The 27,080-nt window shown below is 44.1% G+C and overlaps 1 protein-coding gene across 2 annotated transcripts in view; it reads right to left on the bottom strand.

Moving 5' to 3' along the window:
• Positions 1 to 12,973, bottom strand: part of LOC125454715 (ribosome-binding protein 1-like) — a 106,071-nt gene extending 93,098 nt beyond the window's left edge. For both annotated transcript variants that reach the window (XM_048535808.1, XM_048535807.1), the window contains exon 1: positions 12,748 to 12,973. The gene's annotated coding sequence lies outside the window, so the exon portion shown is untranslated. The remainder of the gene's footprint in view (positions 1 to 12,747) is intronic.
• Between the last annotated feature and the right edge of the window lie 14,107 nt (positions 12,974 to 27,080).

Genomic DNA, 27,080 nt, shown 5'->3' on the forward strand with positions numbered 1-27,080 from the left:
CTTAAAGGAAGGGAGTTTGGGAACAAGTTCGGGTCAGAATTGCAGGATGTACAGCCTCGGCAGCTGAAAGCATGGCCAGCAATAGTAGGGAAAAGGACATTTTTATCAGGATGCGATTCATAGATGATTGGAGTACTAATTTCCATTACAAAGTTACTATTGATTCTTCTCCCACCTTCCTTTTAGACAGAACACTCCAGACCAGAACAACTCACCGTTTAAAAGAAATTCTACCACCCCACCAACCTCCAGATCCAACGCATCATCCTCTGACACTTCCACCATCAGCAATCTGACGCCACCAGAGACATTTTTCCCTCCCCACCTTTGCCTGCTTTCTGGAGGGACCACACTCTCCGTGACTCCCTTGTCTGCTCCACACTCCCCTCCAGCCCCATCACACCTGGCACTTTTCCCTGCAACCACAGGAAGTGCTATACCTGTTCCCACACCTCCTCCCTCAACCCCATCCCAAGCCCCAAGAAGACTTTCCACATCAAGCAGATGTTCACCCACACATCTGCTAATGTGGTATACTGCATCCGCTCTTCCCGTTGTAGCCTCATCTATATTGTGGAAACCAAGTGGAGGTTTGAGTACCGCTCTGCAGAACACCTACGCTTGGTTCGCAATAAACAACTGCACCTCCCAGTTGCGAACCATTTCAACTACCCCTCCCATTCTTTAGATGACATGTCCATCCTGGGCCTCCTGCAGTGCCACAACGATGCCACCCGCAGGTTGCAGGAACAGCAACTCATATTCCACATGGGAACCCTGCAGCCCAACGGTATCAATGTGGATTTCACAAACTTCAAAATCTCCCCTTCCCTCACCGCATCCCAAAACCAGCCCAGTTCATCCCCTCCTCTCTAACTGTTCTTCTTCTCATCTATCCCCTCCTCCCACCTCAAGCCACACCCCCATTTCCTACCTACTAACCTCATCTCACCCCCTTGACCTGTCCGTCCTCCCTGGACTGACCTATGTCCTCCCTACCTCCCCACCTACACTCATCTTTACTGGCTCCATCCCTGCCTCTTAGACCTGTCTGTCTCCTTTCCACCTATCTTCTCCTCTAATCATCATCTATCCGCCTCCCCCTCTCTCCCTATTTATTTCACAAACCCCTTCCCCTCCCCCATTTCTGATGAAGGGTCTAGGCCCAAAACGTCAGCGTTCCTGCTCCTCTGATGCTGCTTGGCCTGCTGTGTTCATCCAGCTCTACGCCTTGTTGTCTCGGATTCTCAAGCATCTGCAGTTCCTATTATCTCTTCATCTCTAATCTGGTTATTTTACGAATTAACTTAAATCTGTCCCCCCTTATGACCAACTCTCCTGCCAGCTGGAACAGTTTTGCCTTTATTTTCCCTGTTGAAATCCTTCATCCTTTTTAACACATCTATTAGCCTGCCCTCCAGCATTCCTAAGTGTTGCACCCTTCACTAAATTGAATGTGTCTCCCTTCTATACGTCCAAATAATAAAGGACAGAAATTCCAGCCTCAGCCTCAACGTTAGCTAATCTCTCCCAATTGGTCCCACGACACAGTAAGGACAGTTCCTTGCTGGTTTAGAGTCCGTAAGGCCAAAGGTCATTCAAAGTCCATTCTTTCACAGCCAATACGCCAGAAATTCACTTTTAATGCAATTCGATTCTGATGAAAAGTGGCATTCACACGTTCTATACAAACAATTCCATTCAACTACAATTGGATAATTGGGATCATACCCTGCCTCAAATCTAACACCCCATCAGACTGTACTCTTTCCTCATCACTTTCACTAACTATCTGGCCAGGACAACCCGGAAATGTTTCAAATCTTTATTTACTTCTTCATGGGATGTGGGCATTGCTCCCAAGGCCCTCAGTGCCTAAGTGGTCTGCTAGACCATTGTAGAGGGGAGTCACATGTAGGAAACAGAGACTAAAATGGCAGATTTCCATCCTGAAAATATAGTGTATGTATTATGTACATACAAATGTGTGTATGTGTGTGATATCACATAAATCTTTGCAAAAACCTTAAAATATAGTAGTGAACCAAATGGTTTTTACAATAATCAAAGATAGTTTCATGGTCATCATGTCGAAGACTAGCTTTATATTCCAGATTTATTCATTAAAATCAAGATCCACCTGATGCCATTGTGGAGTGCAATTTTTTGAACCAAGACCATTAGACTGGGGGCCTCTGTATTACAAGTCCAGTGACATCAGCACTGCACCATCAGCTCCCCCTTAAGATTTCACCAAAATGAGCTGCTTTTCACAGTGTTTTTTTGAAAGAGAAAACTTTATCCTTTGAAGCAGCAGAATCAGTACATTCCTAAATAACTAAGCAGTTAACATTAGCAGGGCAGATCATTTAACCATGGGTCAATTCACATACTGCATCCACTCAATGGCTTTGTTTTCATTCGTTTTGTGGGACGTGGACGTTGCTGGCTGGCCAGCATTAATTGTCCATCCCTAGTTGCCCTTGAGAAGGTGGTGGTGAGCTGCCTTCTTGAACCGCTGCAGTCCACCAGCTGCAGGTTGACCCACAACGCCATTAGGGAGGGAATTCCAGGATTTTGACTCAGCAACAGTAAAGGAACAGAGATATATTTCCAAGTCAGGATGGTGAGTGACTTGGATGGGAACCTGGAGGTAGTGGTGTTCCCATACAACAGCTGCCCTTGGCCTTCTAGATGGAAGTGGTCCTGGTTATGGAAGATGCTGTCTGAGGATCTTTGATGAACTTCTACAGCGCATCTTACAGATAGTACATGCTGCTGCTGCAGAATGTCAGTGGTGGACGGAGTTGATGCTTGTGGATGTAATGCCAGTCAAGTGGGATGCTTTGTCCTGGACGGTGTCAAGCTTCTTAAGTGTGGTCGGGGCTGCGATCGTCCAGGCAAGTGGGGAATATTCCATCACACTCCTGGCTTGTGCCTTGTAGGTGGTGGACAGGCTCTGGGGAGTCAGGATAGTTACTTGTCTCAGTATTCCTAATCTTTGATCTGCTCTTGTAGCCACTGCATTTATATGGTGAGTCCAGTTGAATTTTTGACCAAATGATAACTCCCAGGATGTGGATAGTGGGAGAGTGGGTGATGCGAACATCATTGAATGTCATGGGGCAGTAGCTAGATTGTCTTTTATTGATGATGATCACAGCCTGCCATTTGTGAGGCATGAATGTTACTCACCATTTGTCAGCCCAAGCCTGGATATTGTCCAGATCTTATTGCATTTGGACATGGACTGCTTCAGTGTCTGAGGAGTCACAAATGTGCTCAACATTCTGCAATCATTGGCGAACATTCCCACTTCTGACCTTATGATGTATGCAAGGTCATGGACAAAACAGCTGAAGATAGTTGGGCCGATGACACCACCCTGAGGAACTCCTGCAGAGATGTCCTGGAGCTGAGATGACTGACCTCCAACAACACAATGCAATGGCCCAGTCTCCACTGCTCTCTAAGGATAGGAATCCCAAACCCTTCCTTGGGTTTTGGGGCTCAGTGAATAGAAAACCCTTCATTTCAGTCTTTAAAATAAGGATTCTAAAGTGCAGTACTTTCTCAGTTTAACATTAGGGTGTCAACTTAGATTTTGTACTAACGCATCTCAATTAGGACTTGAACTCATGATAGTTTGACTTGGATGTGAAAGTGCAAACATGGATCTATGATTGACATTTACTGTTCTCTATTAATATCTGTCATTCTTCACTGTATAATCCAGTAAGGAACTGAGTGGGGTTCCCATCTGCATTGTATTGCCTTGCTGGTAAGTATTATTCTGGAGACCTCAGTTTAAGGTAGGAACTGGGACAGCAATGACACAGCTTCCCCACTCAAATTGTTAAATATCTGTGCCTAGTTTCTTAGGCTCACACATGAAGAACAGTCACGTTATGAAGTTGACTAAAATCCAAAGAATTATGCCCACCCAAACATAGATCGGTGCGTTCACGAAGGGAGACAGGACATGAGTCAGTTACTCAGTAGCCACAATGATAGCTAACATGCATGCACAATGGTAATGCACTAGGGTTTCCTTGCACCAAAATTACACTTGTAATCTGCTTTCCTTGGATGCTAAGTTTGCATGTCTTGGGTTGATCATATGAGAGAGCGGGAAATCATTAGCACTTGTGAAGGAAATTCATCATATGATACTGAAATTCGAGGAAACTGACTGGAAATCAACAGTGACAGTATTCTTGAAATTGCCTATGATCTGGACCATCCCACAAAGACAAAGAGGAAACCAGGATCTCACGAAAAATGGGAAAAAAACCCCAACTTAACAATACTTTATGAAGTCATGGAAGTAATCATAACCAATCAGTTAATTAACTTCAGTGGCAGGGTGCTTTCCTTATATTTTTCCATAATACGGCAATCAACAAAAGAAGAAACATACACAGATCATGATTATACATTACAAACTTACTAAAACAGTAAGTGTTGGAGGAGGTTGGGCAGCAAAGTGAGAGAACAGTTCATGTTCCTAGTCCAATAGTACCGTTCTTTGAAATGGAAAAGAGGTACAGATATGATGAGCTTTACACTGTTGAAAGTGGGTGGGGTGGCTGTGAGGGTGGTGATTGCTCTTCTGTTGAACAGTTTTTCTACATTCATTACATTAAAGATGCTAATAAAATAAAAATGGTTGTACTATGCTTATACTTAATATGAAATGCTGCAATATACTTGTTTCATCTGCCCAAGACTGAAAGAAACAAAATAAAACAATTTAAAAATATTCTGCCAAAGAGTTTTGAATGAAGTGCAGTTGGGTTGAAATCTCCTCCGTGCTTTGGTTAACACGAGTGCTGACTCCAATTGTTATCACAAACACAGATAAGTTTATTATACACAACAGTAAAAACGTCTGAAGCTCAATTCAATGTTACAATCTTACAGCCTTACCTGGATTTACTTAAATACAGGCAACAAATCACAAAACTTTCACAAGGATGATTTTAGTAAAGCGCTGCCTTGTCTAATCTATGCACATTCCAGGAGAAGTCGACCTCCTCTTTATGGCAGTACTGTCAAGCAAGGTGACCAACCTGGTTCACTGAAGGCTGTAGGTGGGCATGCCTATTGCAGCACCTTAGAATAATGTGTGAAGGTGCATAAGGTTACTTGCATGCCAAACAGCATGAACAGCATGCAATAGCTTGGGCTAAGTAATCCCACAGATCCATCTCAGACATTTCCTGAGGTCCCCGCTACCACAAGTTCTCAATCTTCAACCAATTCAATTCATTCCAATCTATATTAAAAAATAAAGGCACCGAGTCCTGCAAAGGCTATGGCCTCTGACAACATTCTGGCAATAAAACGAGGACTTGTGTTCCACAGCTACGCTCTCATGTATCACTACAACGCTGGCATCTGTACCGCAAGGTGAAAAATCGCCCTGTCCACAAAACAACAGGAAGAATACAACCCAGATAACTGCCACCCTATCAGTCTACCCTCAATCATCAGCAAAGCGACAGAAGGGGTCATTGTCAATGCTTTCAGGTGACACTTGCTTATAATAATCAGACCACTAACATTTAGTCCGGTTCTGCGAGGGCCACGCAGCTCCTGGCCTCATTTCAATCATGATCCTCAAGGAGACGAAAGATGTGAATCGAGAGGAACTGCACTTGACATCCAGGCAATAGCTAACTAATTTTGACATCAAATAAACCTGGCAAAATTGGAGTCAATGGAAATCAAAGGAAATTCCCCACTGGGTAGTGTTATTCTTAGCACAAAAGGAGATGGCTGTGATAGATAACAGTCAATTATCTCAGTCCCAGGACACCTCAGTTAAGCATCCTAGGCTCAACCATCTTCAGCTGCTTCATCAATGATCGTCCCTCCACCAAAAGTAGGGGTGTTTGCTGATGACTGCAATTGTTCAGCACCATTTCCACCTTCTCAGATACCGAAGCAGATTGTGTCCATATGCAGCAAGGCCTGGAAGTCCTCCAGGTTTCAGCTGATAGGTGGCAAATGACATTTGCATCATGCAATTACCAAGTAATGACCATCTCAAAAGAAGAGAGAATCCAACCGTCACCCCTTGATGTTCAATGGCATTATCACTGGTGAATCCCCCACCAACTCTGAAGGCTTATTATGATACAAATACAGGAACTACAAGAGCAAGTAAAAGGCTAAGAATTCTGCAGTAAACTCACTTTCCAAGTCCCCACAATGTGTCCATTAACCAAAAAACACAAGTCAGGAGAGTGATGAAATATTCTCCACTTGCCTGGGTGCTGCAGCTCCAAAGATAGAAGTGTGACAACCACAAAGACAAAAGCAGTCTAATTCACTGGCACCCCACTCATCACCTTCAACATTCACTCCTTTACCACTAATGCATATCTGCAGCAGCATGACCCATTTATAGGCAGTAACTCAATCAGACTCCATCAACAGCACTTTCCAAACCTGCTACCTCCACTACCTATAATGACGAAGGCAGCAGGTACATGAAATCACCACCACTTGCAAGTTTCCCTCCAAGTCAAACACCACCCTGACTTTGAAATATTTCACTGGTCCTTCACCCTTACTGCGGCAAAATCCTGGAGCCCCCTTCTTAATAGCATTGAGCCTAACTTCACACCAAGGACTGCAGCAGCTCAAGAAGACATCTCACCATGACATTCCCTGCTGGCATAGGAAATATCTGTAAGGCCCTTTGAAGGAACAATTCACCTACGGCCACTTCTCTGCCATCTCCCCATAATCATGAGAATATTTTTCCTTTTCAGATAATAATCTAATTCCCTCCTGAAAGCCTCACTTGACCATGCATCCCCCACATTGTCAGGCAGCGCATTACAGATCCTGAATGCTTGCTGTGAAAGTTTTCCCTAATGTCACTTTTGTCCTTCTGCCAATTACCTTAAATCTGTGCCCTCTAGTTCTTGATCCTGGGAAAAGTTTCTCTCCCATCTAATTTGTAAAGAGGCCCATAATTTTGAATACTTGTAACAAATCTCAACTTTCTCTTCTCCAAGGAGAGCAAACTCAACTTTTTCAGTCTCTTTATGTAAATCACACTTTCTGTATCACAATTTAGTCCAGCAGTTCACTCTGGGTACAGTTCAAATAGGATTTGACGATCTGCAATGGCCCTGAAAAGAGCTTTACTTCAAAAGGTTATTCACAGGATGTGTACATCACAAGCTGGGCCAGCACTTATTACCCATCTATACATTCCCATTGGCAACCATCAGGTGTGTTGTTTTATACACTCACTTAATTCTGGAACCAGAAGGTGCAAGTCTTAATCCTGAATCTGAAATTAGACTGGTCTTGATTAGTGAACATTGGGGAAGCCCAAGTTCGAAAAACCAATTTGGGATGGATCACAGACCTGTCTTTCTTAACTCATGATTCCAGCTGGTCACCCAGAAATGGCTGCTGGTAAATTTGCCTTCATGTCTCAACTTGCAGTGAAAATCTGGAATTCTCTTCTCCACATTCCTCACTCCCCCTTCACCGTCCAACTCCTCTCAAATCACAGTAGTAGTTGGGTGTTAAATGAAAATTTAAAGACTGAGGTCAAACTTTTTTTTTGGTAAAGTTATCAAGTGATATAGGACAAAGGCTAACAAATGAGATCTGAACTACACATTAGACATAAAATAGCCATAGTACACAGAACAGACTCAAAGGCTGATGGATCTCCTGCTGTTCGTATTTTTGTAGAATCGCCAGACAAATAAGAAAATAATTTTTAAATATCTGCGGGTAGGTGGTATTTGGCACAGGAAGTGGAAAAGTTGAGCTTGAAGATTCTGACAGAGAGTGAAGGAGTGAGGTGGGGGGTGGGAAAGAGTGGGAGAGAGAGGAAGAGGACTTTTAATGTTGCAAGATTGCTTTCTGCAGATTAGAACGTGTAAATTCTCATATCTTACACATTTGATAAAAGGAGAGGAGGTTTCTCCATTATAGGAAAAGGACATAAATCACTTTGGATGAAGGACTAAGCATATAGTTTTTTTGCAGATGGCTGTTATCAGAAGCATCTGTTAATTCAGTAATTGTAATACTTGGGAGCCATATGCCCTTACAATGAATCAATATGACAAAAGCACCAATTAATACAAGCAAGTGGGGAAGATAGTGATGTTGTGGTAATGTCACTCAACCAGTCATCCAATTCAAATCACCCTACGGTAGCTGTTGGAATTTAAATTCAATTATTAATTGAGGAATTGAAAATTAGCCCCAATGATGTTGGCCATGATAACCATCATTGTCATTCTCATCTACACAAACATCAATGCATTTCCTACAAGGAGTTAGAAATTTTTAAAAAATAGCCAAATGTGAAGCTGTCAAACTGTCATAAAGAAACCCAACTGGCTCACTCATGTCTTTTAGGACAGGAAATCTTCCATCGTTGCTCAGAGATAGCAAGTACTGCCAATGCTGAAGTAAGAGACAACGCAGTGGAGCTGGAGGAACGCAACAGGCCAGGCTATATCAGAGAAGCAAGAAAGTTGACATTCCTGCAGAAGGGTCCTGACCCAAAACATCTACTTTCTTGCTACTCTAGCTGCTTTGTTCATCCAGCTCTACACTTTTTTTATCACATATAGAGCAGACTAAGTAATGATGGAAACAACAGTGTGGAGCTGGAGAAACACAGGCCAGGCAGCAGAGGACCATAAGACCATAAGACATAGGAGTGGAAGTAAGGCCATTCGGCCCATCAAGTCCACTCCGCCGTTTAAATCATGGCTGATGGGCATTTCAACACCACTTCCCTGCACTCTCCCCATAGCCCTCGATTCCTTGTGAGATCAAGAATTTGTCGATCTCTGCCTTAAAGGCATCCAATGTCCCGGCCTCCACTGCACTCTGCGGCAATGAATTCCACAAGCCCACCACTCTCTAGCTGAAGAAAGGTCATCTCATTTCAGTTTTAAATTTAACCCCTCTAATTTTAAGGCTGTGCCCACGGGTCCTAGTCTCCCCGCCTAATGCAAACAACTTCCTAGCGTCCACCCCTTCTAAGCCACACATTATCTTGTAAGTTTCTATTAGATCTCCCCTCAACCTTCTAAACTCTAATGAGCACAATCCCAGGATCCTTAGCCGTTCATCATATGCTAAACCTACCATTCCAGGGATCATCTGTGTGAATCTCCACTGGACACGCTCCAGGACTAGTATGTCCTTCCTGAGGTGTGGGGCCCAAAATTAGACAGTATTCTAAATGAGGCCTAACTAGAGCCTTATAAAGCCTCAGAAGCACATCGCTTTTATATTCCAACCCTCTTGAGATAAACGACAACATTACATTCGCTTTCTTAATTACAGTCTCTACCTGCAAGTTAACCTTTCGAGAATCCTGGACCAACACTTCCAGATCCCTTTGCACTTCTGATTTGCGAATTTTCTCACCGTTTAGAAAATAGTCCATGCCTGTATTCTTTTTTCCAAAGTGCAAAACCTCACATTTACTCACATTGAATTTCATCAGCCATTTCCTAGACCACTCTCCTAAACCGTCTAAATCTTTCTGCAGCTTCCCCACCTCCTCAGTACTACCTGCCTGTTGCACCAGAGGAGCAGGAAAGCTGATGTTTCGGGTCTGGACCCTTCTTCAGAAAATGCTCTATATGTGACTCCAGTTTCACACCAAGGCAATCTATACTGTCCCCATGAATTTATTCCATTATATCAAATGGTTACAATGCATATGAAGGTGGCCTATCACAAACAGCTTTTCAACAACAGCAAAATGCACCCATTCACATTTTTAATTACTCAAAGAGTGTAAGCTGTTCAATTTTTTAAGATATACTTCTAGGCAGTTTTGTGCCTAGAGCAGGAAGCCAGAAAAACTCCATGGAAACTGTACAATTATCACAGAGGAAATTTAACATTCTAAAAATTCTCAGCAACTTAGCACCTTTGGCCATGCTAGTCTGAGAATGCCTGAGCTTGAAAGCTAAGCAGATTCAGGCCTGGCCAGTATCTGGATGGGAGACAGCCTGGGAATACCAGGGGCAGTATACCTGAAAAATCTGATGCCTTTAGTTTTAGTGGCAAATGGAGTCTTTGTAATACCGTGACCTTTCTAAAGTTACCCACGAAAGGTTTTGTACAATAACCTGTTACCTCATCATTTGAAATGCAAAACAGCCGGTTCCTTGCCTGAAGGTACATAAATTAGGTGGAGTTGTCCTCATAACCAGTAAAAGCTACCTTTCAACAGAACAGATAAGGTCTCAAATTCCTGTGACGTTGCCAGCCAGGTGTTCGTCCATAAACGCAGAGGGAGAGAGAGGGGGAGAGCGAGAGAGTGAAGCCAGTTGCAGACTAATCTTAGGAAAGGTTGAGGTGATATTTGCACACAAAATACCTATGTCAGCTGGTGAAAACGAGCTGACAGGGAAAGATTTCTCATGGTACACTCTATTATTTATTTTCTTTCAACAGTTCTACATTTTATCATGATTATTTCTCATTTCCTGCTTCTCCCTTACCTGCCACTGAGAATGGACCTATAAGTGTCAACTTCCCACCAACAGCTCAAAATGGGAGGTGTTGCATTTAGATAGAGCAAATCAAGGCAGGGCCTAAACAATTAATGGTAAGGTCCTGGGGAGCACTAGGCCCTGGGGCAGAGGTTCATAGATCCTTGAAAGTGGAGTCACAAGTAGACCGGATGAAGGGTCCTGACCCAAAACGTCGACTTTCCTGGGGTGACGTGAAAGTGACAGGATGAGGTGGGAGAGAAATGGGGAAGAATCAGAACAAGTGGAGGGAGGAACAAGATGACAGAGGCAGAAACATGATGAAGTAGGGCCAACTGGAATGGGGTCTAAATGAGGAGTGAGGTAAGAATGCAGAACTGATGAGAGAGTGGGAATGTGGGCAGTAGGATGGGATGGGGATGTCAGTAGGCATGGGTTGGATGTTGCAGGAAGTAGACTTTCCTCCCATCACCCACAGTTACTAATGAAAATGTGGGTAGGTGTGAATTTTTGAGAAGAAACACCGTAAATAGAAAAGTGTAATAGTAAAAAAAAATCACTGGGTCCTATTGCTTTGCACAGTGAAGTCCAATTATAATTAATTGGAGATACAGTCATTGCATAACAGATATCACCTCAATCCTGCAATTAATTATTTTCACAACAGCAAATAACATCTAATTAATTCTAAAAAGTTCTAAAAACTAATTCTAATGTTCTAATTCTAGCACCCCTGGGCTGCATCTGTGTTGAAGAAACTGCAGGAACAAATAAATTTACAAACACCAAAATAATTAATTGTACAGACATGATGAACTGAAAGTTTACTTATCCTACTTAAATCATTTCAGTTACAGGACATTAAAACGCATCCGGCTCTAGGGCCGCGCGGATCTCTCTCTCGCTATCTGTGTGCCGGATCCCAGTGACACCGTATTAAGATGAGGCAGTTTCTGAGTGGTCAGATTTCATTGCCGGATCTTCAGCATTTCAGAGAGCCAACGTGTACGCACATTCCTCAGTCTGCCCACTCAAAAAACCGTTAGCTGCCGAAAATAAGGTCGACAGTTTCTTTGCACAGTCTATCTCACTGCAGGGAGATTACTTTACAAAATCTAGACCGGGCAGGGGAATCCTGTGATTACGATCAATCTTCCAGACAACGGAGGGGAACAAAAAAAGGAACGATTTCAGTTGTGTACGTGGTTAATTTGAGGAATGTCTGACAGATTCTGTGTGTCTGACTCAAACTTCAGCCCCAGTTCCAATTTCTCTCAATCTCCTGAACTTAAACTCCCCTAGACACAGAACCATTCTCGTGACACTAAATAGCACTACAATCTCTCCCATCGCCAGGTCTTTTTGGAACACATAAGAAAAAGCTTTTCTTCCAGGAAGCTGCCTAGATTCTCTTTTAGATTTGCTGCCTCGAGAGCCAAGTCAAATTCAAATAGATTTCAACACTGCGGCTCAAAAATCAAAATAAAAATCCAAAGTCATATTTGGCAAATGACTTTTTTTGTACAGCTGTTGGATCAGGATACAAAACTGCCCTCTATTAAAAATAGAGCAAGTAAAGTTTTTTTAAATCAAGTTAATCACTGTTAACGCTGAAAATCTGAAATAAAAGCAGAAAATGTAATTTTTTCGGAAGACCTGCTCAGCATCTGTGGAGAGAGAAACAGTTAATGTTTCAAGCTTGTGTCCTTTTTTCACTACATCAGCTACCTTTTGATGTTTAGTCCAGCTTTAAATTCTTAACGTTTGTAACGCAGAGTGTACTTCAAACTTTGTGGAACTGTTTCGTGACTTTAACAAAGATGCTAATATGTAAGATGCGCATCCGAAAAAGAAACGTGAAACTCAAATAATCAAATGTTCAATAGAAGTTGCTTAAAAAATGTGGTTCCAGACATTTGACAGGACGCGTGCTAAAACAAGCCAGTGCAATGCACCATTGTATTTACTCCAAGTAAAACAAAACCCCAGTCAGAAGACATTTTTTTCACATACCCCCCTCCCTCCCACTCTATTCCAGCCTTCCCAATTGAACACGTATGCACTGTGTTTAACAGGATTTAAAGGCAAGCTCGTTATGATCAGAGAGACAGCCAGTAAGGGGGCAATGTGTGTGGGGGCACAGGGGAGGTGGAGTTAGAGAAGGGGTAACAGTGCCCACAGGTACCCACTGCCCCCACCAGTGCCAGAGGGCTGACTATAATCAATGGAGCCTCCTTACCTCGAACGTGAGACAAGCCTGTGGAGGGGTGGGTGGTGGGGTCTCTGTCTCCTGGGATGTTGAATCTAACTGTGGTGCGGTGCAGATCGTGTGAGAGATGCTTCCCTATCCTTGTCCTTCAGCCACCCCGTATTTTTTTCCCCCTGGCTGTTCACCCTGCCCGCCGATCCACACACGGACTCAACCCGAGCGCTTTGGAGTCGTGGCACTTCTCTCCCTACCACTGGCAGCCGGCCGATACTCACCCCGCCCCCTCTACCACCGGCTACCATTGGCCTCCCCAGCCCAACCGCAGCCAATAGCCAGGCGGGACAGGACTAGGTGACCGCTGAGTGTGCTGGGAGATGTAGTTCCTTTCCCCCGCTCCGGGAATGGAACGTGGCCCAAGTCTAGTCGCGCGTCAGTCTGCAGTTTCCCGGCCTCATCACTTCGAGCTTCCCATAAAGAAGGGGAAGCAATAGAGGAAAAGCAGTCACTAAATTGCATTCTTTCATTGTGGATTGTGCAGGGTGCATTGTCTTGTTGTTGGTACATTCCGCCTGAAACCTGCAGGCACAAACCCGGCAAATGTCACTCAGAAGGAGTGACAGGAGCTCACCCTGGTTTAAAAATCTTTAATGATGCTGGCGTGGATATCTCTCCGGCGCAGTTTCAGGTTTTTAAATAGGCGTGCAGTCAACACCAGTCCTGTCTGCTGACTGTAAACGCTACGTTTTCTCGACGTTTACAGTCCTATGGATCCCTACACACCGTGCACATTCCCGCTGTGCAATAGCAGGCTGCTTTCAAAACCCCGGACTTCCTGTTCCTGGTGATTACACCAGTCTGTAGCAACATGCAAACGTTCCAGCAGCAAAATACCAATCTGTCTTACGGACAATCCTTCATTGGTGGAAACTGACGATTGTAGGATGGGATTGAGGTGGGGAGATGACCCTATTTCACATTCGTCAAAATTGGTGGCAGCAATCCTTTGAAGACAGCTCTAATTTATAGAATGAGTGAATTTACAGTGTTATAAGCACAGTATTTAACAACAAGCATGCGTATTTTCAGTATATTTGAAATCCACCGTGTGTTGTTAGGCAGATTTAAGTCTGCTTTAAGTATTCCTGGTTTCAAAGTTTATAGATCCACAAATAGGAGCAGGTGTAGGTTATTAAGTCATATAGTCCTACAGCACAGAAGCAGACGTTTGGTCCAACTTGTCCATGCCAATCAGGTTTCGAAACTAAACTAGTCCCACTTGCCTGTGTTTGGTCCATATCCATTTAAACCGTACCTATTCTTGTATCTGTCTAAATGTCTTTTAAATGTTGTAACTGTACCTGCACGTACCACTTCCTCTGGCAGTTCATTCCCTACATGAACTACCCTTTGTGTGAAAAAGATGCCCCTCAGGCCTCTTTTACATCTTTTTCCTCCAACCTTAAAATTATGCTGTCTAGTTTTGAACTCTTTCTCTCCCCCACACACACACCCACCCACCTTGGGAAAAGACCTTTGCTATTCACCTTATCTATGCCCGAAATGATTTTATAGACCTCCAGAAGGTCACCCCTCAGCCTCCTCTGCTCCAGTGAAAAAAGTCCCAGCCTTTTCAACCTCTCCTCATAACACAAGCACTCCAGTCTCGGTAACATCCCTATAAATCTTTTCTTCACCCTCTCCAATTTAATAACATCTTCCCTACAGCAAGGCAACCAGAACTGTACTCAGTATTCCAAAAGTGGCCTCACCAACATCCTGTACAACAGCAACATGACATCCCAACTCCTGTACTCACTGGTCTGAACAATGAAGGCAAGGGTGCTAAACACTTCCTTCACCACTCTGTCGACCTGTAACACTACTTTCAAGGAACTATGTACCTGAAACCCTAGGTCTCTCTCATAAACAATACTCCCTTAGGCCCTACCATAAACTGTCCTCCTTCGAGCCTGCTTTGTGATTCAATATAATCATAACTGATCATTCAACTCAATACTCTGTTCCTGGCTATCTACTATACCCTTCGATCCCTTTAGCCCCAAGAATTATGCCTAACTCCTTTTTGAAAACACTCAATCTTTGGCCTCAACCACGTTCTGTGGCAGAGAATTCTACAAGCTCACCACTCTCTGGTGAAGGAATTTCTCTCATCTCAGTCCTGAATGACTTGCCACCAATCTGTAAATTGCGACCCCTGGTCATCAGGAACATCCTTTCTAGTTTACCCTGTCAAGTCCTGTTAGAATTTTATAGGTTCCTATGAGACCCCCCCCCCACACACACACATTCTTCTGGACTCAACTGAATATCATCCTAACTGATCCGCTCTGTCTTCATATGTCATTCCTGCCATCCCAGGAGTCAGTCTGGTAAAGTTTTGTTGTATTCTCATTGCCAGAACATTCTTCCTCAGATAAGGAGACCAAAACACAGTATCCCCAACATCCTGTGTAACTGCAGCAAGGCATCCCTGCACTTGTAATCGAATCCTCCTGCTATGAAGGCCAACATAGCATTTGCTTTCTTCATTGCCCGCTCCACCTGCATGCTTGCTTTCATTGACTGATGTGCAAGGACACTCAGATTTTTGTGCAATATAGGAGCAGGAGGAGGTTACTCAGCCCTTCAGTTTTTTTTCTGCTGGTCAATCAAAACAAGGTTGACCTATGTCTTAGCTTCACATTCCTTGATTCCCATTACTTTTTTTTAAAATTGTCAACCTGAGCTGAAAAGTTCAATTGATGCAGTGTATTGTGGGATATGTTCCAGATATCCACCATTACGTGAGAGTTTTCCGATTTCATTGCCAAATGGCCAAACATTAATTTCATATCTGCCAACAGCATAAGTGGTGCTTCTGTACACATATTTTGAATCAACCTGTACAGGCATGTAATGACATACCTCGAGGGCAGGTGGGATTTGAATCTAGATGTTCTGTCTCAGAGGCAAGGTCACTAACAGTATTTCACAAGTACCCTAACACTGTTTTGATGTATACTGTGTAGAGTCCTTTCCTGATTTTAGCATAAAATTGGGACACCTCTCGATCTTGTCAACCCAAGGCATTGCCCGTCAGGTTTATGCAACCACCCTTATTATTTAACCATTTAAGCTATGAATTCATTCTGGTGAAATTACATTGTACCTTTTCTAGGGCCAATGTATGTTTTCTGAGGTTCAGTACTATAAACCGAATAAAGTTTAAATTTTACATCATATTTGGAATAGACCATTTTCACTTCAATATGCCCCCTATAATAAGCCTGTTCTTTGAATCAGAGATGAATGCACATATTCTACTAATGTTTCCTGCCATATAATCATACAATATGACACAAGGAAGGAGATCGACACTATTTGGCCTTTGAAAGAGTCTTTCATACCCATACACTATACTTGCCTTTGCAGTAAATTTCCTACAATGCTGCTAATGTATTAACACTTAGTCAGAAGCACACCCTAGTCTTTTTTCTGCTGCACCTTTCTCAACATTGTTTAATTACATGTACTTTTCTTAGCATCAAAAACTTTTGCTCTTCAATAACCCTGAGCTGACTTCATTAATAATGTCCATTCTCACCTTAATCAGTCTTACTGACATTTTCTTTGTTGTTTCACCTACAACACAATAAATGTTACAAACAGGATCTCATCCCTGGGAGAGACCAGACGTCAGAGTTGGAGTTAAACTTATATTACTGATACAAGTTTGTGTGGAGTTTTCAGATTGTCCCCGTGTCTGCATGGGTTTCCTCTGGGTGGTCTGGGTGCCCCTCACAGTTCAATGATGTGAGGCTAGGTGGATTGGCCATGCTGAATTGCCCATAATGTCCAGGAATTTGCAGGCTCAGTGGATTAGCAATGGGAAATACATTCTTGCAGCGATAGGGCAGAGGGGTGGTCTGTGTGGGATGCTATTCGGAGGGTCGTTATGGACCCAATGGGCCAAAAGGCCTGTTTCCACACTGTGGGGATTCTAAAATTCTGTGATACCATGGACCTGATTCAGTATGTCATGGCCTCCTCCTGGATTCTATGATTCCTCTAAAAAGAATCTTTCTAATGTTTTCTGAAAATAAAAGTAAAAGAGAGTGTTAATAATTCAATGTTTTTGGGACAGGTTACTCAGTCATTACTCATTACAAGTGGGATCTTGATGTGTGCAATTTGGTGGCCATGATTCTTACATTACACTAGCGACTGTACCAGCTGTAATGTATATGGGAATAATGTGAAGCTATGAAGAATCTGATGTTAATGTGTGACTTTCTCTGAGTCAAATTACTGAAAAAACTTTGGAATATCAAGATTGTGTTCAATGTGGAGTATGGATAAGACAGAGTTGAAGGATGGACTTTGTTCAGGTTTTGGATGCTAGCGCAATACCACTCTCGTATCCAACACTCTCCAGAGGCTATTTCCCTTCATTGATAAACCAATCAGTGCACAGAATAGTTAGCAAAGGCCTGTGTAATAGAGCAGCTTATTAGAATGCCTGCTTTGATTGTGCTGGCACAAATATGGCTGCTTTTTTTGGCTAGCCTTATGGTTTAAATTTTCTGGGCAGTGATGTGAAAGGCTTTATCCTCATTACTGCTCTTTTTCTCTGTCATTATTGGATAAATCCTTGGTCCATCACTCAGTAGGCTGCTTACAAAGTTGGGTGGCACAGTAGCTTAGTGGTTGGCACAGCTACCTCATAGCACCAGGGACCCAGTTTGATTCCAGCCTTGCGGGAATGTCTGTGTTGAGTTTGCACATTCTCCCCATGTCTGTGTGGCTTTCCTCTGGGTGCTCCAGTTTCCTCCCACAGCCCAAAGATGTGCAGATGAGATGGATTGGCCTTGGTAAATGGATTGGCCTTGGGTCTGGGTAGAATGCTGTTCTGAGGGTTAGTGCAGACTCAGTGGGTCAAACTGCCTCTTTTTGCAGTTAGGGATTCTGCTAAAGTTAAACTAGCAATCCCTTGTAGCTGTGGGTATAGGACTGAATACAAGTACAGGCAAGTAGATATTGATCTGTAAGAGAACAGATTGTACCGATGCTGCCAAATTATTTCTATCAAATAGGCCAGGAGAACAAGGTTAATGCTTGTGAGTTATGTAAGTATAGGTGATGTATCCAATTTTTTTAATGATAAAAGCAATATTTGCTTAAGTTGTGGACGGGTCACAGAAAGAAACAATGAGGTATCGACAGGCCAATTGGCTGGGCAACAAGCTAGCAGATAGAGCAGAATGTGGGGAAGGTATGAAAATTTGCTAGAAAGAATAAAAAGAAGAATTTTCTAAAGAAGTTTTTAAATCTTAAAGCATTGATGTTCAGAGAAAAATATTAGCATGCAGCAACTAATTAGGAAGGCAAATAATGTATTGGGATTTATTGCAAGAGGATTAGAGGATTGGGCTACAGGAATAGGGAAGTGTGTGACAATTATACAGGGTGTGTTGAGATCACACCCAGAGCCCTATGCAGTCTCCATCTTTATACATGCTTTGGAGGCAGGACAGCATAACACCATAAGACATAGGAGTGGAAGTAAGGCCATTCGGCCCATCAAGTCCACTCCGCCGTTTAAATCATGGCTGATGGGCATTTCAACACCACTTCCCTGCACTCTCCCCGTAGCCCTCGATTCCTTGTGAGATCAAGAATTTGTCGATCTCTGTCTTGAAGGCATAAAACGTCCCGGCCTCCACTGCACTCTGCGGCAATGAATTCCACAAGCCCACCACTCTCTGGCTGAAGAAATGTCGTCTCATTTCAGTTTTAAATTTACCCCCTCTAATTTTAAGGCTGTGCCCAAGGGTCCTAGTCTCCCCACCTAAAGCAAACAACTTCCTAGCGTCCACCCCTTCTAAACCATACATTATCTTGTAAGTTTCTATTAGATCTCCCCTCAACCTTCTAAACTCTAATGAGTACAATCCCAGGATCCTTAGCCGTTCATCATATGCTAAATCTACCACTCCAGGGATCATCTGTGTGAATCTCCGCTGGACACGCTCCAGGGCTAGTATGTCCTTCCTGAGGTGTGGGGCCCAAAATTGGACACCGTATTCTAAATGGGGCCTAACTAGAGCCTTATAAAGCCTCAGAAGCACATTGCTGCTTTTATATTCCAACCCTCTTGAGATAAACAACAACATTACATTCGCTTTCTTAATTACGGACTCTACCTGCAAGTTAACCTTTCGAGAATCCTGGGCCAACACTCCCAGATCCCTTTGCACTTCTGATTTGCGAATTTTCTCACCGATAGAAAATAGTCCATGCCTGTATTCTTTTTTCCAAAGTGCAAACCCTCACATTTACTCACATTGAATTTCATCAGCCATTTCCTGGACCACTCTCCTAAACTGTCTGAATCTTTCTGCAGCTTCCCCACCTCCTCAGTACTACCTGCCTGTCCACCTATCTTCGTATCATCAGCAAGCTTCACCAGAATGCCCCCATTCCCTTCATCCAGATCATTATAAGGTGAACAGCTGTGGCCCCAACACTAAACCCTGCGGGACACCACTCATCACCGGTTGCCATTCCGAAAAAGAGCCTTTTATCCCAACTCTCTGCCTTCTATCAGACAGCCAATCCTCAATCCAAGCCAGTAGCTCACCTCGAACACCATGGGCCCTCACCTTGCTCAGCAGCCTCCCGTGAGGCACTGTATCAAAGGCCTTTTGGAAGTCTAGATAGATAACATCTACTGGGTTTCCCTGGTCTAACATACTTGTTACCTCTTCAAAGAATTCTAACAGGTTTGTCAGGCATGACCTCCCCTTACTAAAACCATGCTGACTTGTTTTAATCTGACCGTGCACTTCCAGGAATTTAGAAATCTCATCCTTGACAATGGATTCTAGAATTTTACCAACTACCGAGGTTAGGCTAACCAGCCTATAATTTTCTATCTTTTGCCTTGATCCTTTCTTAATCAAGGGGGTTACAACAGCAATTTTCCAATCATCTGGAACTTTCCCTGACTCCAGTGACTTTTGAAAGATCACGACCAAAGCCTCCGCTATTTCCTCAGCCACTTCCCTCAGAACTCTAGGATGTAGCCCATGGGGGCCAGGAGGTTTATCAGTTTTTAGACCCTTTAGCTTTTCTAGCACTTTCTCTTTTGTAATGCCTACAGTACTCAACTCTGCCCCCTGGCTCTCCCTAATCGTTGGCATACTACTCATGTCTTCCACCGTGAAGACTGACGCAAAGTACTTATTAAATTCTTCAGCTATTTCCTTATCTCCCATCACTAGCCTTCCAGCATCAATTTGGAGCGGCCCAATATCTACTTTTGCCTCTCATTTGTTTCTTATTTATTGAAAGAAGCTTTTACTATCATTTCTAATATTACTAGCTAGCCTATCTTCATATTTGATCCTCTCCTTCCTTATTGCTCTCTTTGTTATCCTCTGTTTGTTTTTGTAGCCTTCCCAATCTTCTGATTTCCCAGTACTCTTGGCCACTTTATAGGCTGTCTCTTTTTCTTTGATACATTTCCTGACTTCCTTTGTCAGACATGGCTGTCTAATCCCACCCCAGATAATCTTTTCTTTGGGATAAACCTCTGTACTGTGTCCTCAATTACACCCAGAAACTCCTGCCACTGTTGCTCTACTGTCTTCCCCGCTAGGCTCTGCTTCCAGTCGATTTTCGTCAATTCCTCTCTCATGCCCCTGTAATTACCTTTATTTAACTGTAACACCATTACATCCGATTTTGCCTTCTCTCTTTCAAACTGCAGGTTGAACTCTACCATATTACGATCGCTGCCTCCTAAGTGTTCCTTACCTTAAGGTCTTTTATAAAGTCTGGCTCATTACATAGCACTAAGTCCAGAATAGCCTGCTTCCTTGTGGGCTCCATCACAAGCTGTTCCAAAAAGCCATCCTGCAAACATTCCATGAATTCTCTTTCTTTGAATCCAACAGCAACATTATTCACCCAGTCCACCTGCATATTGAAGTCCCCCATGATCACCGTGACCTTGCCTTTCTGACATGCCCTATTTATTTCTCGGTGCATCTTGCACCCCTGGTCCTGATCACTGTTAGGAGGTCTGTACATAACTCCCATTATAGTTTTTTTGCCTTTGTGGTTCCTCAATTCCACCCACACAGACTCCACATCTTCTGACCCTATGTCATTCAGTGCCGTAGATTTAATTCCATTCTTAACTAACAAGGCAACCCCACCCCCTCTGCCCACCTCCCTGTCTTTTCGATATGTTGCGAATCCTTGGATGTTTAACTGCCAGTCCTGAGCTCCCTGCAACCATGTCTCTGTGATGCCTACCACATCATAATCATTCAAGAGGATTTGTGCTGTTAATTCATCTACTTTGTTGCGAATACTATGAGCATTTAGATAAAGTGACTTAATGCTAGCTTTCTTATCATTATTAGAGAGGTTGGAAATCTCAAGATGTCTTAAGCTATCCTTCCTTTTTGCTGTATTCCTAGTCTGCCTCGAGCTTAAATCCACCTGTACACATGCTATCCTGTTGCTTATCTTTCCATTTAACTCCATACTCCCTGTCTCTTTCACTTTCCCCTCCCCCCGACTCCTACTGACCACCCTGTTTATCCTTTTTGCTAGAACACTGGTTCCAGATCGGTTCAGGTGGAGACCGTCCCAACGGTACAGATCCCCCTGGTTCCAAAAGGTTTACTGGAGTCCTGGAGTAGTACCGTTCTGAGGAAGGGTCACTGGACCAGAAACATTAACTGTTTTTTCCCTCACAGGTGCTGCCAGACCTACTGAACTTCTCCAGTAACTTTGTTTTTTTAAAGGTTTACCAGATATATCCTTTGGATGATAAGAATGACCTACAATGTGACACTGATTGAATGGGGCATTATAGCTTCTGAAGCTTAGAGGAACAAGGTGTAATCTCTTTGAAATATACAAGATTCTGAAAGAGTTCAACAGGGTAGACACTGAAGGAGTTTGTTTCCACCCCCATCTCCTCCCTTCCCCCCACGACCCACCCCCCCCCCCCCCCCAACCCCCAGGTGGGGAATCCAGAACAATGGGAGTGCAGCATCAGGATACGGGGCCAATTATTTAGGACTGAGATAAAGGGAAATGGCATCACTCAAAGAGTTGTGAAATCTTGGAATTCTCCACCTTAGAGAGTTCTAGACCCTTCGACATTGCTTACTTTTAAGACTGAAATAGACTGATTTTGGTTTCTCAAGCAATCACATGGAAAAAGGAGTGGGTGAGAAAGTGGAATTGAGGCAGATCAGTCGGGATCTTATTAAACAGCAACAGATTCAAGGGGCAGTACAGTTTACTCCTGTTAATATATCTAATGTTCTTGGTAAAAACCAAGTCATGTTAAGTAGCTCTTATTTTTCAAGGGAGTGGGCAACCTGTGCAGAAATCTGTCACCTTGAGCAGTGAGGGCTGATTGACCATTCAGATGCAGAAAACAGCTGGATCATTCTCAACTGAGACAGAGATCTGTCTCATACGAGCAACAGAAATTATAATCAATGTGCTTCTTGGACTAGTTATAATAGTCTGGGAAAGTCAGAAAAAATTTTCAGACTTTTCTGCCCTAACTGGCCTTGCATTTCATGCTTCTTTTGCTTTGCCCAGAATGTTGAATGGACCTGCGTGTGTATGAAGTATTTTAATCTTTATAGAACAAGCCAGTGCAGCAGTCTTTTGTTTTGCAAAACCATAGAAAGATTTTTCTTGTCACTTGCTCTTGCATAGACAAAATTATATGATGATTTAAAGGGACAGAGAGAACATGGCCAGGTTCAATGTAGGATTGACAGGAGTGCAGAAGCAGGCAATTAAGTAGTGTGAAGCCTACACACGGAGTATTTGGTTAACTCAGAAAGCCTGGAGCGTGGGGAAATTTTAAGGGTTGATCTCCATCTAAAATCTAGTCAAGTTTGCATTTAGCATTTAACTTAAGTTCCTTTCTATCATAGTTATAGCTTCCCTCTATTGACGACTACACTGTTACAAAAACAGAAATTGCTGGAAAAACAGGTCTGGCAGCATCTGTGAGGAGAAATCAAAGTTAACATTTTGAATCAGGTGACCTTTCCTCAGAACTGATGGTAGCTGGGAAAATGGCGGTTTATATGCAGAAAATAGGATTGTAGGAGTGGGTAAGGAGTAATCAATAGGTAGGGATAGACCCAAAGAGAGAAAAGAACAGTTGCACAGACAAAAGAGTGGATAATGATCTGGCTAGTGGAGTGAATAGCTATTAATGGAGACTGTTGATGGCTAGTAATAGGTGTAATGGCAGACTATGTGATAACAAGGCCTGGTGGGTGGGATTGGGGGCTAGGACATGGGAGAGCTCAAGCCCTAATATCATTGAAAATAAAAACCTTAAAAACTACAAATGCAGCAAATTGTGAGCAGTGAATGCAGTAGACTAGATTGTGTGAGGTACAGATAAAGTGCTGCTTCACCTGGAAGGTACGAGGGAAGAGATAAATGAGCAGGTGTTACACCATCAGAGGAAGGCACAGCGGGGCTGTGGGGAGGTTGTTGGGAGTGAAGGAAGAGTGGGCCAGGGTGTCCCCTGCTCACAATGTGGTCTCCTCTACATTGGGGAAATGAAGCGTAGACTGGGTGACAGCTCCACAGAACATCAACATTCTGCCCATAAAAAAAACCCCTGAACTTCCAGTTGCCTGCCACTATAACACACCATCCTGTTCCCTGGCCAACATCTGTGCCTCTGGCTTGCTGCAGTGTTCCAGCGAAGCTCAGCACAAACTGGAAGAAGAACCCTTCTTTTCTGAAGAAAAGCCTAGACCCAAAAGGTCAGCTTTTAGGGCAGCACGGTGGCTCAGTGGTTAGCACTGTAGCCTCACAGCACCAGGGACCCAGGTTCGATTCCAGCCTCGGGTGACTGTCTGTTTGGAGTTGGCACATTCTCCCCGTGTCTGCATGGGTTTCCTCCAGGTGCTCCGGTTTCCTCCCACTGTCCAAAGATGTGCAGGCTAGGTGGATTGGCCATGCTAAATTGCCCGTAGTGTTCAGGGGTATGTGGGTTATAGGGGAATGGGGATGGGTTTGGGTGGGATGCTTCAAGGGGCAGTGTGGACTTGTTGGGCCGAAGGGCCAGTTTCCACACTGTAGGTAATCTAATCTTTCCTGCTCCTCTGAGGCTGCCTGGCCTGCTGTGTTCATCCAGCTCTACACCTTGTTATCTCAGATTCTCCAGCATCGGCAGTTCCTACTATCTCTGGAAGAACAGCAACTCATTTTCCATTTGGGGACTCAATATCGAGTTCGATTATTTTAGGGCCTAACTCTGCCATGTCCCAGCCCCCAAACCCACACCAGACCTTGTGATCACATAGCCTGTCATTACACACAACACAGTCTCCATTAACAGCTACTCACTCTCCTAGCCAGATCGTTATCCATTCCTTTGTCCACCTGTTCTTCTCTCTATTTGGGCTTTATTCTCACCTATCATTTACTCCTTATTCCCTCTTCCCGCCCTATCTTCTGCATATAAACTGACATTTTCCTAGCTACCATCAGGTCTGAGGAAGGGTCACCAGGCCAGAAACATTAACTCTGTGATTTCTTTTCGCAAATGCTGCCAGACCTGCTGAACTTTTCCAGCAATTTCTGTCTTTGTCTTTGATTTACTGCTTCTGCGATTCTTTCGGTTTTGTTTCATATTTAGTTCACTGCCACGTCTCCTTGAAGAAGTTATTCTCCTGTCTCTGATGGGATTTCTGTTCCAATCTTTTTTCTTGTCCATCGACATTCATTTCACTGTCACTTCTGGTGTTTGACCAGGTATTTGCTAAAACATATTTCCATGGCCACATCACATTCCTCAGTGACTGCCTCCAGCTCAGACTCGTCCCGTGTGGATTCCAACTCACATTTCATCTCTCGTGCTTTGAATCCACCCAGAATCACAAGTTCAATGTTCCACAGACAACTACTCTCGCTGCATCCTGAGACCCACACTCAGTGCTAGGTGGTGTTACACGCACACTCTCAACCTCTCTCTCCAACTGCATTGCATCACGCTGGCTCCGGGTTGCACCGCTGCAAAGTTCCACTTCATCCTCCAGCTCATTCATCATACTAACAAGAAACTTTTCCTTTCGGGCATCAAGGCCCACAAGATGCAATGACTCAGAGGTACCCAGAACCTTTCTCCCCTCCCCTCCCCTCTGACTCCATCCCCTCCCCCGACCCCATCTCCTGTCGGGTATTCACCATGCCTCTAACCTTCCGCTGTCCGATGCTGAATGTTCTGTACTCAGCGAAGGTCTCAGTTTTATCCCTCTGCATCCCCACTTTAATGAATTTTGGGCATGACATGACATTGAGCTCTTCGCCTCCATGTCCATTTCTTTGGACAAGAGTCTTCTCCCCATCCCACAGACCTCTTTGCCCAGTTTCAACACACTCCCTCCATCTGGATCGCTCCCTCTGGCTTTTTACCTGCATTCGGTCTGTTCATTGAACACTGTTGACATGACATTGGTCGCCTCTCCCAATCCAACCTGTCTCCTTCTGAACTGACTAAACTCCATGCGCTTAGATCCAACCCTGACTTTGTAATTAAACCTGCCAATAAGAGTGGTGCTGTGGTCGTCTGGTGTACTGACCTTGACATTGCAGCTCTCAGATACCTCCTCCTATCCCCCTCTGGACCATGACTCCACCTTGGAACATCAGGGCACTGGATTAAATATGGTAACTGACCTCATTTCATCTGGTGACCTTCCCCCCACTGCTTCCAAGCTGATAGTCCCCCAACGCTGCACAGCTTGCTTCTACCTCCGTCTGAAAAGCCACAAACAGGATTGCCTGGGCAGACCCTTTGTTTCAGCCTGCTCCTGCCCCATAGAACTCAGCTCTTCCAACTTTGGCTCAGATTTTCCTCCCCGATACAATCCCTGCCCACGTACATTCATGATTGCTCAGATGCTTTACACCAGTTTCGTAATTTCCAGTTTGCAGGCTCCGGCTGCCTCCCCTTTACCGTGGACATGCAATCCCTTTACATGTCCATCCCCCACCAGGTTGGTCTCAGGGCTGTCCACTTTCTGGAGCAAAGGCCTGAACTAACCCTCCATTGCTTGGCTGAGCTTATCCTTGCCCTGAACAACTTCCCTTTGAACTCCCAGCATTTTCTGCAGGTCAAAGGGGCGGCCATGGGTACGTGCATGGACCCCAGTTGTGTCTGCCTCTTCTTGGGGTACATGGAACATCCCTTGTTCCAGTCTTATTCCTGCCCCTACCCACAACTCTTTCTCCAATATGTCGATGATATTATTGGTGCTACGTCCCTCTCTCGTCTGGAATCTGAAAAGTTCATCGATTTCTATCGTCTATCTCTGACTCCTTCCTTGACATCTCTGTTTCCATTTCTGGAGATAGACTGGCCACTAATATCCACTATAAACCTATTGACTCCCACAGCTACCTGGACTACATATCCTCACACCCTGCTTCCTGTAAAGACTCCATCCCATTCTCTTATGATCCTCTCTGATGAAGGGTCTAGGCCCGAAACGTCAGCTTTTGTGCTCCTGAGATGCTGCTTGGCCTGCTGTGTTCATCCAGCTCCACAGTTTGTTATCCCATTCTCTCAGTTCCTCTGTCTCCGTTGCATATGTTCAGATGAGGCCAACTTGGTTAAGGGAACCTCCAAAATATCCACCTTATTCCTCAACTCAGGATTCCCCAGCTCCGTTGCCGACAGGGCTGTCAACCGACCCATCTCCCGCACTTCCACCCTCTCCCCTATTCTTCCCTCCCACAACAGCAATAGGGTTTCCGTTATCCTTACTTACCATCCACCAGCATTGACATCCAGAAGATCATCAGATGCTATTTCTGCCACCTTCAGTGGCATGCCACCAACAGACACATATTCTCCTCTCCTCCCTTGTCTATCTTCCATAGGGACCGTTCCCTCCGGAACACTCTGGACTACTCTTCCTTCACTCCCAACACCCCCCACAGCCCCATGGCACCTTCCCCTGTAACTGCCAAAGGTGTTACACCTGCCTACTTATCTCCTCCCTCCCCAGTATCCAAGGGGCCAATCATACCTTCCAGGTGAAGCAACACTTGACCTACACTTCCCAGAATCTAGTGTACTGCATTCGCTGCTCACAATGTGGTCTCCTCTACATTGGGGAAACAAAGTGTAGACTGGGTGACGACTTTGCAGAACATCTACATTCACAAAAAGTCCCTGAGCTTCCAGTTGCCTGTCACTTTAATGCACTACCCTGTTGCCTGGCCAACATCTGTCTCTCTGGTTTGCTGCAGTGAACTGGTGAACACACTTGTTCAGTGTGAGCTGGAAG

Source organism: Stegostoma tigrinum, chromosome 9 (genome assembly GCF_030684315.1).
Source record: "Stegostoma tigrinum isolate sSteTig4 chromosome 9, sSteTig4.hap1, whole genome shotgun sequence".
NCBI classification, from domain to species: Eukaryota; Metazoa; Chordata; class Chondrichthyes; order Orectolobiformes; family Stegostomatidae; genus Stegostoma; species Stegostoma tigrinum.